The sequence below is a fragment of the Lolium rigidum genome, chromosome 6 (assembly GCF_022539505.1).
Source record: "Lolium rigidum isolate FL_2022 chromosome 6, APGP_CSIRO_Lrig_0.1, whole genome shotgun sequence".
NCBI classification, from domain to species: domain Eukaryota; kingdom Viridiplantae; phylum Streptophyta; class Magnoliopsida; order Poales; family Poaceae; genus Lolium; species Lolium rigidum.
The window spans coordinates 155,586,069-155,591,310 of record NC_061513.1 but is presented as its reverse complement, the minus strand read 5'-3'; the positions used below and the strand labels follow the sequence as shown (position 1 = coordinate 155,591,310).

Here is a 5,242-nt window from a genome sequence, read left to right as displayed (position 1 = left end):
CCATTGGCAACACACTGACATGATCAAGACATTGCTCATGCCAACACAGTTGTCTAATCAATGGCATGATAAACATATGGGTTGGCTGCAGTACGCGTAATATGTTCGTCGCCTCAAACTATTACACTGAAACATCATTTCCAGTAACTCTCATTAAATACATGAACCTTTCCCTTCCCTATAATTGTTTTCTTCTTTTACTATTATGCTATAATTGTTGTGTTTTAGTGGATCAGTACTCTATAGTAAATTTTAATATCCATCAACTTTTGTATATTCTGATGATAAGTGGTCCCCATATAAATTATTTGTATATTTTGAAGAAATATATATTATGAAACTTTTTTACCAAAGATATAAGATATTGTGTTTGAATGAGTTCTCAGACTTTCAAGGAACCAGCTTGAGTGTTAACTGTTGCATCTTTGAAGTCTACTATTAATGAGTTTGCAATGTGGTTTATCTAAATTTATGCCCATCGTGGCTACACGCACAAAGCGTGTGCAAGATTACTATGAATCTAGATGCACCACTTTTCACTTATTATTTTTCCTCCTTGTCTATAGGCAGTCCCAATACAATGTTGTTCAGTTGGAACACATCTCCATTCAATAAAAAACTTTCAGATAGCTCATACATGTCTATATATAGTTCATTGGCTTCAATAGTTTTTGCTTACACTTCGTAAATTGAAACATTGAAATATTTTACTTCACCACCACATGTAGTCATCACCATTTTGTCTCAAGAGGATAGTGGGTCAATGAATCATCAGGTCTCTTCTCATGACACTCCTCCATGGTGTTTGTACTAAATTGACCACATATGAGTAATGTGATCCAGAGTAGTCATTAGGATTCAGCAGTGATCTTAAAAATAATTAAGGCAGTCTTGACACCTGTCTACTCAGAATTATTGCGTGAGCGCAATCCTTTAACTGCTGATATTTTTAGACCAATAGTAGTATTACTGTAATGTTTAGATGGTATTGTTCTAAATATGATGAACTAAAGGATCACATAAATTTATCTTACGGGTTTAGTGAATGTTAATGTGATAAATAGCACCATACTTACTATAAATGGGTTTTGCCCCTGATTTAATCACTGATCTCACACATCAGCACAATCCTTTAACTGCTGATATTGCTCATCCTTTAACTGCTGATATTTGTAGACCAATAGCAGCATTAATGTAATGTTTTAGATGGCATTCTTCTAAATATGATGAACTCAAGGATAACATCAATTTGTCGTACCGATTTGGTGAATATTAATGTGATAAATAACACCATACTTACTATAAATGGGTTGTACCCCTGATTTAGTCACAGATCTCAACCCATGTTGTGTTCATGGTACCTGTCCTTCAGATGCCTCGATTGATCCCATAGCACCTTTATAATTTCATCATCTGATGGTACTTTCAGTGTTGTTCGATGATTTTAAAATTCTGTTAATTTATGGCAGATAAGGAATCAGTGAGCTGCATCTCTGTTTCAGTCGGAGGAGCATCCCCATGTGTATCGTTATTGTGTGCAATCTACTGGGCATATCTTAGGTACCGGACTATTCTCTCTTATGTGCAACTGATGATGCCTATATGACAACGGGAAGTTGTAGAAAGGTGCAGCATTGACAACAAAATTTTAAAATAGTTACGCTTGTTTGTTTGGCAACTCCGCCTATGTTGTCTCAACATAGCTGGTCCCAAGCCCGGGTAAAGGAGGAGGGTTGTGACAGGCGGGGCGAGCCAACGTAAAAAACCCAGCCACTCTTATGGAGATGAAACCCAAAGGAACCTCGTTGGGGCGTAACCCTCTTAGCGACGCGCCACATCGGAACCCGGGTGTGGTGTCAAATGGGCAAGGGCCCGGCCGTCACCCCCTTGGTGGCGCGCCGTATCTTGATCTGGATACATGGATACAGTGATAAGTGAGCAAGGGTCGGGTCGCCGCATCCTTAGTGGCGCGCTGCACCGACGCCCCGGTGTAGTGAAAAATGAGCAAGGGTCTCCGTATTTGACTCGACGAGTGCGGAGGGTAAGGAAGTTAGCCGAGCCTAGGAGGATTCGCTTAGGTAGCTGGAACGTAGGGTCCCTGACGGGTAAGTTACGGGAGTTAGTTGATACGACGGTGAGGAGGCGTGTTGATGTCCTATGCGTCCAAGAGACCAAATGGAAGGGACAGAAGGCGAAGGAGGTGGAGGATACCGGTTTCAACTTGTGGTACACGGGGACAACTTCAAACAAAAATGGAGTAGGCATCTTGGTCAATAAGAGCCTCAGGGATGGAGTTGTGGACGTCAAGAGGCTAGGGGGCCGGATGATCCTTGTCAAGCTGGTTGTTGGGGACTTAGTCCTAAATGTTATCAGCGTGTATGCCCCACAAGTAGGCCACAATGAGAGCACCAAGAGGGAGTTCTGGGAAGGCCTGGAGGACTTGGTTAGGAGGGTACCTATTTGTGAGAAGCTCTTCATAGGAAGAGACCTCAATGGCCATGTGGGTACATCTAACACAGGTTTTGAAAGGGTGCATGAGGGCTTTGGCTATGGCATCAGGAACCAAGAAGGAGAAGACGTCCTGAGCTTCGCTCTAGCCTATGACATGGTTGTAGCTAACACCCTCTTTAGGAAGAGAGAATCCCATCTAGTGACGTTCAGTAGTGGTCTACACTCTAGCCAGATTGATTTTGTCCTCTCTAGAAGAGAAGACAGACGCACCTGCATTGATTGTAAGGTGATACCTGGAGAGAGTGTTGTCCCTCCACATAAGCTGGTGGTTGCTGACTTTCGCTTTAGGATCCGTGTCCAGCGGGGTAAGCGCGCCAAAGTCGCTAGAATAAAGTGGTGGAAGCTCAAGGGTGAGGCATCCCAGACTTTCAGGGAGAGGGTTATTAAGGAGGGCCCTTGGGAGGAAGGAGGCGATGCAAACATGATGTGGACGAGTATGGCGACCTGCTTGCGGAAGGTCGCTGTAGAGGAGTTTGGGGTGACTAAGGGAAGTAGAAGGAAAGCTAGGATACCTGGTGGTGGAACGATGAGGTCCAGAAGGTTATTAGGGAGAAGAAGGAATGTTTCAGATGCCTATATCTGGACAGGAGTGCAACTAACATGGAGAAGTACAAGGTGGCGAAGAAGGCTGCAAAGAGGGCGGTGAGTGAAGCAAGGGGTCGGGCGTATGAGGACCTCTACCAACGTTTAAACACGAAGGAAGGCGAAAGGGACATCTATAAGATGGCCAAGTTTAGGGAGAGGAAGACGAGGGATGTCAACGAAGTCAAATGCATCAAGGACGGAGAGGATCAGCTTCTTGTGAAGGATGAGGCGATCAAGCGTAGATGGCAGGAGTAGTTTGACAAACTTTACAATGGAGAGGTTGAGAGCTCTACCATTGAGCTAGACGACTCCTTTGATGATACCAGCATGTGCTTTGTGCGACGTATCCAGGAGTCTGAGGTTAAGGAGGCGTTAAGGAGGATGAAAGGAGGCAATGTGATGGGTCCTGATGGTATCCCCATCGAGGCGTGGAGAGGCCTTGGAGACGTAGCGATAGTATGGCTAACTAAGCTTTTCAACCTCATTTTTCGGTCAAACAAGATGCCCGAAGAATGGAGGCGGAGTATTTTAGTACCAATCTTCAAGAACAAGGGGGATGTTCAAAGTTGTACTAATTACCGTGGAATCAAGCTGATGAGCCATACTATGAAGCTATGGGAGAGAGTCATTGAGCACCGCTTAAGAAGGTTGACAAGCGTGACCAAAAACCAATTTGGTTTCATGCCTGGGAGGTCTACCATGGAAGCCATCTTCTTGGTACGACAGCTGATGGAGAGATACAGGGAGCAAAAGAAGGACCTTCATATGGTGTCCATTGATTTTGAGAAGTCCTATGATAAGATACCTCGGAATGTCATGTGGTGGGCCTTGGAGAAACACAAAGTCCCAATAAAGTACATTACCCTCATCAAGGATATGTATGATAATGTTTTGACAAGTGTTCGAACAAGTGATGGCGACACTGATGACTTTCCAATTAGAATAGGGCTACACCAAGGGTCAGCTTTGAGCCCTTATCTTTTTGATTTGGTGATGGATGAGGTCACAAGGGATATACAAGGAGATATCTCATGGTGTATGCTCTTTGCGGATGATGTGGTGCTAGTCGATGATAGCCGAACGGGGGTTAATAGAAAGTTAGAGTTGTGGAGGCAAACTCTAGAATCGAAAGGTTTTAGACTTAGTAGAACTAAAACTGAATACATGAGGTGCAGTTTCAGTTCTAGTAGGCACGAGGAGGGAGAGGTTAGCCTTGATGGGCAGGTGGTACCGGAGAGAGACACTTTTCGATGTTTGGGGTCCATGTTACAGAAGGATGGCGATATCGATGAAGATGTGGTCCACCGAATCAAGGCTGGTTGGATGAAGTGGCACCAAGCTTCTGGCGTACTCTGTGACAAGAGAGTGCCACAAAAGCTAAAAGGCAGGTTTTATAGGACAGCTATCCGACCTGCGATGTTGTATGGCGCGGAGTGTTGGCCAACAAAGAGACGACATATCCAACAGTTAAGTGTAGCAGAGATGCGCATGTTGAGATGGATATGTGGCCACACAAGAAAGGATCGGGTACGGAATTAAATCCGAGATTGGTTGGGGAACTAAACCGTATCTGAACTGAACCCGCGGGATCCGTTCGTGAAAACTGAACCAAAAAAGCCCAAGTGGAGAAACCGAACCAACGGGCCCGGTTAAACGGGAACCAATCTCAGGTTTATACAGAATGACGATATACGGGAGAGAGTTGGGGTAGCACCGATTGAAGAGAAGCTGGTCCAACATCGTCTCGGATGGTTTGGACATATCCAACGGAGGCCTCTGGAGGCGCCAGTGCATAGCGGACGGATAAAGCGTGTTGAGAATGTTAAGAGAGGTCGTGGTAGATCAAACTTGACATGGGAGGAGTCCGTTAAAAGAGACCTGAAGGTTTGGAATATCGACAAAGATTTAGCCATGGACATGGGTGCGTGGAAGTTAGCTATCCACGTTCCGAAACCATGGTTTGGCTTCGAGATCTTATGGGTTTCAACTCTAGTCTACCCCAACTTGTTTGGGACTGAAAGGATTGGTTGTTGTTGTTGTTGTTGTACGCTTGTTTGTTTGGCATCCGATCGGTGAGAAATAATTGTTGTGTAAATGCAATACAATATCGTCGTGCTTGCCCCACAAGTAGGCCACAATGAGAGCA

At 44.7% G+C, this 5,242-nt stretch overlaps 1 pseudogene; it reads left to right on the top strand.

The window, feature by feature from the left end:
- The first annotated feature begins 1,768 nt into the window (after positions 1-1,768).
- Positions 1,769-3,189, top strand: LOC124659212 (annotated as a pseudogene).
- The last annotated feature ends 2,053 nt before the right edge of the window (positions 3,190-5,242 follow it).